The sequence below is a fragment of the Astatotilapia calliptera genome, chromosome 17 (genome assembly GCF_900246225.1).
Source record: "Astatotilapia calliptera chromosome 17, fAstCal1.2, whole genome shotgun sequence".
Lineage (NCBI taxonomy): Eukaryota > Metazoa > Chordata > Actinopteri > Cichliformes > Cichlidae > Astatotilapia > Astatotilapia calliptera.
The window spans coordinates 26232679-26243779 of record NC_039318.1 but is presented as its reverse complement, the minus strand read 5'-3'; the positions used below and the strand labels follow the sequence as shown (position 1 = coordinate 26243779).

General features: G+C 37.5%; 1 long non-coding RNA gene across 1 annotated transcript; it reads left to right on the top strand.

Annotated features, from left to right (window-relative positions):
* The first annotated feature begins 8177 nt into the window (after positions 1-8177).
* LOC113009166 (uncharacterized) lies at positions 8178-10272 on the top strand. The gene is made up of 2 exons (XR_003270122.1): positions 8178-8491; positions 9411-10272. It is a non-coding gene; the product is annotated as an uncharacterized LOC113009166 (long non-coding RNA).
* The last annotated feature ends 829 nt before the right edge of the window (positions 10273-11101 follow it).

The window sequence follows — 11101 nt, the reverse complement described above, 5'->3', positions numbered from 1 at the left end:
CATGGGTGCAAGTCCATTATGTTTGTCTTGTCATGTCAAATTGGTTGTTTATTGCAAAGCAAAGGGCAAATCTCAAATACATTTAGCATCATAACAGTCAGTCCAATCTAAATGTTGTTGTGCATTCAGTGAGACTTTTATAAAGCTTTTTTATTATTGACTTCAAGGAAAAAATACCAATAACATTAAAATAGCCACTTCTTTCCTAGGCATAACCTTATCCTGACATGACCACTTTAAACTGTGTGGTTTTTATCTTAGGTGGTCTTCTAATGCTAAACTCAAACCCCCTAAAATAGGTGGATAAATGTGTCACAGATGGCGATAAAAAGCATTTTCACAGGATTCTATTTAGCCCATGTTGCTTCAGTTGATTGGGGTTTGTTGGCATTCATATACACACAGCTTTCTTGAGGTCCTGCCACAGCATTTCAGTCAGGTTGAGATCTGGACATTGACATGATGATTCTTCTATTTTTTAGTTATTCTGTTGTAGGCTGTCTACGGTGCTTAGATCATTGTTCTGCTGCATGCTACCCCCAAAATGACATTTACCAGTTCAACAAATGGCCTTTTATAATATAAGTTAAATATAAACTGGTTTCTAATCTGAATGAATTTGTGCATTGATCCCGCTTCCCTCTCTGAGAGCTCATTGCTTCTGTAGTGCCTGAAAGTTATCTAATCTGGTATTAAACGGTTAGTGTCACATGCAGGAGAACTAGAAGGATCACACTCTTAATTTCACATGTGCATGCCCTTAATTTGTCCCTCATAATTTGATTACATTTATTGTAATGGACATCATGTGAACAGTATGGGTAGTCATTGACTAGCTGTGATAAATCAGAGTCATAAGATTTAACACGTGAGTAACAAAAGAGCGCTCCTTGTAAGGCTAAGTTTGTATGTTTGAGTCTCTGCGGATGACATATTCCTTCAGATGATCTGAATTCATTTCAGTTAGAAGAAACTAAAATTAATGTTCTGAAAAGATAAATATAATGTCCATCAAAATGTTATTTTAACTTATCTTATTTTATCCAGGTGTTAGGAATCAAGCAATAAGACATAAAAGCGGACTTTTATTTTGTCCAGTAGGAAAAAGAACAAAGCAGTTACAATAACTGACTAAAAGAAGAAAATAAAAATACTAAAATGTACAAAACAGAAGTGATAATAAAGACAAATGGAAAGGTAAATGGGGGAAGATACTGTGCTTTCACCAGACACCAGGGGTTGGCAAATACATTTAAATACAAAAACTCTGAAAAAAATGTATCAAGTCATCTTTAAAAAGAAGAAAAAAGCTGAAATGTAAAATCAATAATCAAAAATATGAGTACATGTAAGTAAAAGCAAACCTAAGGGAGGGTTAATATGCAAACTTCAGCAAACTCAAACAAATGCAGAACCTCGACTTGACTAAATGAAATGTGGTGCCAATGTTAATAACTGCATACCTTCACCTTTTCCTGTACTGACATGCTGATATCTCTATTATGTTACAATATAATAAATGATATTAAAAAATAGACATACTAAAGTGTGGTAGCCCTATTACAGTATCATAACAGTAAAAGCACAAATTTAAACAATAAAATGAATAATAGCTGAATTATATTTAGCTGCTTCAGTAAGATGCCTTGGTACTATAAATACGCACTAACTGCAATAACATACTGTTTTACATCTGGATAGAATGGATATATTGTTAATGTTATTAGTAACAACCCTGTTTTTCCCTCTATGGGAAGTTTACTGTAAAGATCCTTATTATTATGTAATACAACACTGTTGATACAGTGTTGTATTACATTTCTCACTGATATTCAGTGCCTAAGTCTTCAGGCCGTTCAATATTGCTTTGTTAACTGTAAAGTGCTGCCATCTAGTGAATCCAATGTGCAATTATTTCAGATGCCATCATTTCCTTAGCAAGGTTTGTCTTCCTGTGTTTCATGTGTTTTCTTACAAGTCTGTTTCTGTTGATTCAATGATATTCTTGCAGTGGGGAAATCAAAATCTTCTTCCAGTCCATAAATCCTAAAGATGATGGTTATAAAGTGAGTCAGCTGTAAGATGTTGGTTAACAACATCTTACTTCCTCAATTTTTATGATGACCCAAATAAAATTGGATGAATTCTGCGTAAAACAACGAATAGCTTCTGATTCACAGTCTCGTCTGGTTCTTTTCCTCCCATTGTTTCATTGCTTTTACCAGATAGCCTTTCAGCATTTAGAGTAAACTCACCAGTGAGTCACAGAGCCACAATTTATTTAGCATTGTGCAAAAAAAGAAAAGAGAGAAAAAAAACTACTTATGTAGTTAAGCTATGAAGGAAACAACCAATCAGTTATGGACTTTGTTGCCCTTTGTTTTAACTTTTTAATGATTGATTAAGGTTATGTGAAGTGAGGTATAAACTTTTTATGGCTTCTCAAATGAAGCATGACAGAAAAAGTTTGAGAAGCATTAGCAAGAAAACCGTACTGACCTCTAAAGAAATAAAACTGTATTAAACTGAGAGACAAAAGTCTAGGCTTTAAAAAGGAAGCCAGAATTATTTATTAACTGCATGTATGAGCAGCCTGAACCTTTCTACTTTTGCCAAGAAGTAAGAGAGAATACTAAACATGTGAAAAATATATGGAGTACATGTAGTGCCACACACTAAAAATCTGAGAGTCTAAACCGGTCATTATCTATTGTCATTCTTTTTAAACTAACAATCGGTTTCTATTAATATAGTTCCAAGTCAGTGCTCTCTTTACCAACTGTTACAACATAGAAGATCCCTTTTTACCTCAGTTCTTTGCATGCCCAAGCATCTACAAGCTGCTTAGACAACTCCAAACCTTTTTTTCAACTTTAGGAAATCATACGACTGGATTCAATGAACAGATATCATAATGAGATCAGCTCACAGGGAAAACTATTTTCAATGTTATTTGTGAAAGTACATATTTGTTTTAGTTACTGTGATATGTTGCTGGTTAACATACTCGAATGAATAGAAAAAGAGTACAACTGAAAGCTTAGACCATACAAAGTTCTGAGCTAAGATAGTGAAAAGTATGAAGTGACCTCGATATATGTTGCTCTACATATTTTTCTGGTATCTCATCTCAGTTTTAACATGAGCAAAGTGAAAAACCTCCTGATAAACTGGTCTAAACTCGTCCATCAAAGTGGTTGTGTAATAACCATTTTTAAAGTGGTTATTACTCAAGTCCTTTATAATTTCTCAGCTTGTGACTCAGTGAGCATGTAGTAAATAGATTGAGCAATGATTTCCCTTACATTTCCACATTGATCTAAGACATAAAGCCTCACCGTCTATAGGAGCCCTAAATGAAGAAATGAAAACATATGTTTGCTGTTTACGAAGAAGTTTAGTATCCTAATAAATGAATAAATAAATAAATAAATACATAACTAATTAAACACATAACAATAAGAAAGTTGAGTGTTGAGTATACCGTAGGCTACATCAAGAAAATGTTATAATTAATACACTAAGAAAATGTCAGTATGAAAGGCCTAGATTTATTTTCTTTATAAAAGAGCACAAAATGGACATTTTAGGTTTTGTCACATTCCTGAATTTTTTGAGACACAGCTTTCACTTTTGTAAAACAGAGCCAGTCAAAATGGATGTCTGAATGTGCTGGACAAGAGTACAAGGAACTTGTGTGCAGTCCATACACAATCACTTTAAGGGTCAGCTAATTGCCAAATGTCAGCATGCTAACACACCATTCTTTAACCATCCTACAAGATGTTGGAAAGTACACATTAGGCTTTCCAAACATCAGCATTAGCCAGATAACTTTAGCATTTAAGTTACAGTAGTTAGCACTACTGTTAACAGCCACACAAGTTCTGTCCTTACACCGACATGATGACTTGGCTTTGGGAGGTTAACAAACTCATTTTTATTGTAACCCTAATTGTAGTATCTTGTTATACTTGGAAAGAGACTAGAAAATGTCACAAGTATAAATGGCTATGTTTATTAAGCAAATATACGCTCACTGGCCACTTTATTAGGTCCATCTTGCTAATACTGGGTTGAACCGCCTTTTGCCTTAATTCTTCATATTCAACAGTATATTCAGCTGGAAAGATTTTGTCCATATTAATATGATAGTGTCACAGTTGTTGGCTGTACTTCCATATGATTACAGTGTACTCATAGTCATGTTAAGAAAATTGACATATTAGAAGTTGGGTACACTGTAGTCATAAAGGAAGTCCTTGTCAAAACAATGCCGCTGGACACTTTTTGGGCACTTATTTTACGTTATATAAATACCCATTTATTCAGTGCTCCTTCTTGATATAAAATTTGCATGTATAAAGTCACCAATCAAATCTTTTTTTTCTTTTATTTTTTTAAGATACAAGCTTATTTAAAAATGCTTTAATTTTTTCCCCTTTGAAAGAAGTTGTTAGTTATGGTTTTACTGCTGTTAACAATGCTGTTATCCAGGCTAAGAAAGTTCCAGATGTACTAATAATTCAATAAATATTGAAAACATTTTGGCAGTCAAACTGAGACCTGAGCATTACAGCAACAAAAGCCAAGCATGTCCTGACAAGGTGAAAGCTCTCTGAGAAACACAAACCGGCAAATTAAAAAAAAGGTTTTGTTCTATAATGGAGACAGCTGTTTAAGGAGTTGAAGAGTAAAGCTCACTAAATAGTTTTGACATTTATCTTCGTACTTGCTTGTATAAGGAACCCATTTTTATCCAGCAAGCTAAAAAAAAGAAAAGAAAAGAAAGAAAAAAGAAAAACCAGACCGTGAATTCAAAGTACTTTCATCGAATAGAGGTGTTTTTCCCCCATGACATGTAAAGAAAATCTTGTGGTTACTGAATCAGAGTTAAAATTCATTAGCTTCTGCACAATGAGAAAAAGACTGCTCTCTCAGTGATGTTTGCTAGGATGTTTAATTTCTCGATAAGAACGTTTTCTCCATTTGAAGGAACAAAAGGTATTTAGAGTTTGGTGCACAAAGAACACCAAGTCCTGAAGAGTAGGACAGGTTGGATAACACACGTTAATGTGTTACCTAAAGAGGTAAGTATTATTTCTCAGTTGCAGTGAATAGATAGAAAATAAACTGTAGGAAACTAAACAGAAGAAAGAAGAAGAGAAATAACAATTTAACATAAACCAGTGACACGCTCCAGGGCCTGATCCACTCGGGCCTCCTTGGATGAGGGTGTCTAGTGATAATGGCCGGAACACCCGATGAATCCAAGGTCCACTACTGACAATGTGTCCCAAATTTAAAATGATAATATAGATCAGATCTCTAATCCCTAAACCTAACAAAGGAAGGAAAATGGCAGATTAGCCTGGGTAAAAGACCGAAAGTTGCGACACACAACGATGTGTGCTGCTGGCAAAGTTTCTGGGCTGCCTTTCCTCATAACAGCCGTCCCTCAAGAGTCTCTCCATCTAAAGCAATGCAGAATCAGGGACTGTAACATCTAGTCCTTTCTACTGAAAAAGGTGGTAGTACTGATGCCTCCTAGTAAGAAGATCCTTGGTTAGAATCCAGTCTGTTGGGGCAGCACCCTGGCTCTCTCCCTATGACTGAGATAGGCCCCAGCAACCAAGTTACCCTGGATAGACAGACAAAAATGAGGAGGTGATCTAGCAAGTAGCGGTGTGCGATTCAGCATATTTTGGTATCGATCCGATACCAAAATAAAAGCTGTGAACTGGTAAATACGGTCCAGTATTGGTGAAAATATAAATAATATGTAAACAACTTAACAACCCCCAAAGCGTCTAAGTCACATCACGTGACGGCGCAACATCTAAACACGAGAGGGGGAGCAAAGTGTGCCCGCTCTGCGCTGACACAGGAGCGGCTACTCCGGCGACCTGGCTGTTTCGTCTTTGGCGAAACCAAAGCATTGGAAACAAGAGCGGAACTTAAAGTAAAGAATCGATCTCACCGGGCTAGTATCGATCTGATACCGTTACCGACTTGGTACAGATACAATCGATGTTTGGATCGATCCGCCCAGCAAGACAATAACTTAAAGCACACAGGGTAAATCAACAATAGTGCTGTGGCACTGTGTGCTCGTTGATCAAGGCATCCTAGAGATACTGAATCGGGAGGAATGGTTTCATGTCATAAAAAAATGTACACATGGTAAAATCTGAGCAATTTATAAAGTATCAAAATATTGTAACTGAACATGTGTAATAATGACATTTTTTTTAAAAAATGTACAGTGCTCTATTGTTACTCTAAAAGTAAGTATTTAAAGGTTCGGTCAAACAAAGATCAAATTAACCTCTTTTTGTTTTTATTGTAAAATAATGCTTGTTTTGGCATGTGATAAGCCAGGGTTGGATCTAACTCAAAAGCCAAGCACACCACACATTTACTGGCGAATGACTTGGTTGACAAGTCATTACCCACCTTGGTCAGTCCTCCTTTCTGCCTTTAATAATGATGCTGAATTACAAAATTACCTCGCTTTACGGACATGTGTTATCCACTATGACCTAAAACTAACTGAGCCAATAGAGTCACATGAAGGCCTTTACTAATTTGACACAGAAACTGAGCTAGTGGCTGATTCCTCCATTCATTATTTCATTACTGCAATAACTTGACATAGCGTCCTGCCGTGCCACAGCAAGAAGGAGTTCACAGCAAATTTGCTTCCATTGCATTCAACCTTTTGCCATTTCACACACTTCGTCAACTGATGTGTGAACATGTTTCAGCTGTTGGTGCTGGTGCAGGGCATACGAAGCATTTGTAAGATTTTAGAGCAGCAAAACTGAAAGCTAAAATCTGATATTGCCACTTCTTAGCCATGAAGACAGGCAGGATCTGGCATGTTGGGTTTCAAGCAGCAAATTCTTGGCATAGCAACCAGCCTCAATTTTGTAGACCTGCCACATAACCTTAGTTCATTTTGATGAATTGTGGTTGGAGTGGCTGGTTTGGTGGAACAGCACTGATGGATGCAGGTGTTCTTAAGGCGGCTGACCAGACTGACACCCAGGATTTGGCACAGGCACCTTATCTGTGAGATTCGAGCTTGTCCATGCCCTCATTTAGAAGGAGCCAGTACTTAGAGCCATACAGAAGTGTAGTAATAATGAGAGGTTTTCCAGTTGTGTGGCTTCTAAACACATGATGTGAACTTGTAAGCAATTTTGAATGATCATAGTGGAACTGTAGGGTCAAGTGAATTTGGTCCCTGTCACACAGGCCTAGACACTGGTCCACAACGATTGGTTTTTGGGGGAAAATGTATATTTCCTAACATTGGCAAGTTGGCACGCACTTTACCAACCTTTACTACTGCTTGTCAGGTAGTCCACTAAAAGAGAAAGTAAAAAAAGAGAGTTGCTACAAAGAGAGCAGCAACCAAAGCAATCATGAGGTTTTTGGTGCTGCACACTCTTTGCAACCGACCAGCAACAGCCAGCAACCTCCAAGAACCACTGCCAACAAATCTGGGAATGCATGTTTTTCCCCAGCAGCTGGTGGCTTCCCCAGCAAGCTAAAACCTTTTTAAGGTTTCTCACTTGACATTATGCACACATTGCTCAACTGATGTTCAAATATTAGATATGATACAACCAAAAACATTTTATTGATTGCATGGCTGCCTGTAGTTTTTCATGTTTGAAACTTACTATCTTTATCAAACTAAGTGTGATGCAGAGCAGAAACTACACCTTGGAGAACAGCTAGACAGATGTTGTAGACAAGTTTAATTTGGTCAACAATATGCTAAAGACCAACGCAATTACATTTGGATGCCAGTTTCTCTAGCGACAGGGTGTCACTGACAGTAGGGCTGCGTGACTCTTTATCAATCACTCTCCCAGCAACTACTGGAAATTAGTTGGGGAATCTTCATTTTCCCTCACAACCGGTTTGCCTGGTCTCTAAGGGTCTCTTATTCTTGACTACCTGAATGTAGTCAAGAATAATTAACAATTGCTGGTCATTAAAAAAAAAGAATTTAGCTTTAAGGAAATTAACCACAGTCCACACACTTAACTGTCATTTTTTTTTTCACTAGAAATCGTTTACAAATTTCCCATATCCTTATCAGATAATGTGTCAGTCGTGAACTGACTATCGACACAACAATTAGGCCGAAAGTGATTTGAGTGCTGTTAAAACAGGAAATTAATCAACAGCCTGGAAAACCCAGAACTCTCCTCTTCGTGACGTCGTCTATCATACCACAGCAGAGAGTGAGAGGGGGAGTCAGACCGTGCGGGCACAGCAGCGGGTTGGACGAAGAGTTCCTCACCTCGCACGAAGAAACACTGTGTGAACTAACAGACGGACAAAATAACCAAACAACTTAACTGGTTTCTTTGATGATCTGTGCCGTGCCGTGTCGTGCCCGCTGGAGAAACAGAGCCTGCACAGCTTCGAGAAACGAGAGAGAACAACGGTTTACAGATCGGTGGATATTCCGGTATGTTATCGTGCCATTAGAAACCATGTCCCAGTCTTTAAGAGCCTTTCGGTTAAAGTACCGACAAGCAGCATTTAATGTCTGTGTTTTATCGCATTGAAAGCCATGCGTCTTTCGCTTTCTGACTGTTGCCTTGAGTCGTCCCTTACTCTTTTATTTTTCACTTCTTTTAAGTAAATTTGAGCACAGTGAATAAGTGAAACTATTACATCCGCATTGAAAGTAACAGCTGCATCGTCGAAAATGTGTAGAGACGTAAGGACTTTAGATTATTCCTCAGGGTAAAGTTGATTCTTCCAGAAGTTTGCAAACGCAGCACGAATTATCTTCCTGTTGATGTATGCCGGTGATTCAAGCTTCCTTCCTAGATCATTTCTTTCTAAAACAGAAGGCTTTTACTCGTTTACTGTGTCTTGTGGTGAATTTTGTACTGCGGTCATCGAGATATAAACAGTGATCAAAATGCACATGAACTGTTTCAAAATTCAGCTACCTGCTTGGCTTCAAAAATCTGTAGGCTGGTGACAAGCTATCTGTCAAACATGCATAGATCAATGCATGTTTTTGTTTAGGTTTTTTTTGCCTCAGCTTTTCTTACAAATCTTTTACCTGATTTTTTTCCCCCTTTTTTTTAAAATCTGCTGTAGAATAGGATTACCAACTGTCCTTTTTTGCACTTATAGACTTATAAAAGCCTATATGACATTTTTTTTTTAATTTCACCATTCATTAACCGCACAGAGAAGGCTTCGTTTAAATATGTTAAAGTTTTCTTTAAGCAAACAGTATTAAAGTTCTTCATGACTGGTCCAAGTGTCCTCTTTTTTTTTTTTTTTTGGAAATCTAAATATGGCCCCCCTGCTGTAGAATTAATGTTTGTCTGTCATCAAAATCTGAATATTTACTTCTCCTTTTGCAGGCAGCTCTTCCTCACAGAAACCATGGTGGCAGCCATCCTGAAAATGTATTTCTTTGGAACAGCACTTTCCGTCCTTGCAGTCCTTTATGAAATTGCGGACTCCGTTGGTGGTCTCATGCACGTGCAGGACCATCACTACTTACAGGAGCTGAACCAACAGACAGAGAGGGACATTTCTTCAAACAACTGGAGAGGGCGGCCCGTGACTAAAAACATTGGCTCATGAGAAGATCGTCATGTTGTAGTTTTTGGACATGTTCTGCAACTGTCTGGAAGGACATGGGATGTTCACTCATGTGGATTTATGGTCCAAATGGTTCTTTCTGTTTGGGCACTTTTTTGTAGCCCATTGTCTGCTGTCATGTCTTGTAGCAGCTATTGTGTAAAACCACTACTGAACACAGAACACATTCCTTGTGTTAAAAGTACACATTTTGTATATAATTTTCTAAGCAAAGTGAATGAAAACATTGGGGGATTTTTGATGAATGTCTTTGATGTGTGTAAGTTTATTGCAGCATGTAGAAGTCAGAGTACAAGGTGTGCGTTTCAGTTTGGTAGTGATCCAGCAACTGAACTTGGAGTCAAAAAGAGAAAAGCAGGCTGCCATAAAACTAACAGGTCTTAACAAAACATGACTTCTCTAGAAAATGAAAAAAAGAAAAAAAACTTTCAGACTTCCAGCAAAAATTGCGCAACAAGCTCTCCACTGTGTAAAGATCTGTCTGCCTTTTTGTTGTGAGTAAGGTTTTGTGAATCAAATATGTGTTGCGCGACAAAGCTGGGAAATGATCTGTAAAAGCTGAAAAGCACGACTCTGTGCAGGATTTCAACGTGAATAAAGGTAAAATGTTGTAAATAACATTTGTTCTTCTTATCAAGCGCAGATACCATCTCAGGCTTTTCAGGAGACAAAATCAGAAAATAGAAAGTGAACAGTGAATCACTGTTGGGAGCTAAATCAGAAAACCTCTGGTCACAGAAAAAAAAAATCTAAAAAGGAAATCATATTAATCAAAGAAACAGCATTTTGGGGGAATTTTAATGTGAATTATATAAGAGTTTTGTGGTTTACCACTTTATGATCTCTAGTTCTTTCAAGTGGACAAAATAACCATTGAAGCTTGAATGGTTTCACTGCACAAAAGACTTGGCTCTCAGTCTTTGATTATCCCAAGGGCTTTTAAAGTGTTTTTGGGAAGCAAACCCAAGCACAAATAAAACCAAGTCAGAGACAAGTCATTACAAAGAAGTTTTTTGTGTTTCTACACACCCTTAAGTTCACTTCTGTGGTTTCTGCTTCTGTACCCTAATAGGATATGGGATAATACATTTAAGACACTTTACCTTTAAACCTAATTGGAACCATGTATTATTCTACCTATTATAGAATTCAGTTCATTCATCCAACCATTTTCTTCCACTTTTCATGGGACAGGCCACGAGAGCAGCAGCCTAAGCATCAAAGCCCACACCTCTCTCAGAGGAAAACTGAGGCCTTCCCAGGCCAGCAGAGAGATATAATCTCTCCAGCATGCCATGCGTCTGCCCCGGGACCTCCTTCAGGTGGAACATGCCACTCAGTTCAATTCAATTTTATTTACATAGCGCTAATTCATAACAACTTTTTCCTAAAGGCACATTATATTGTAAGGTACATTAAGCTACAATATTAGAAAGAAACTCCAGCA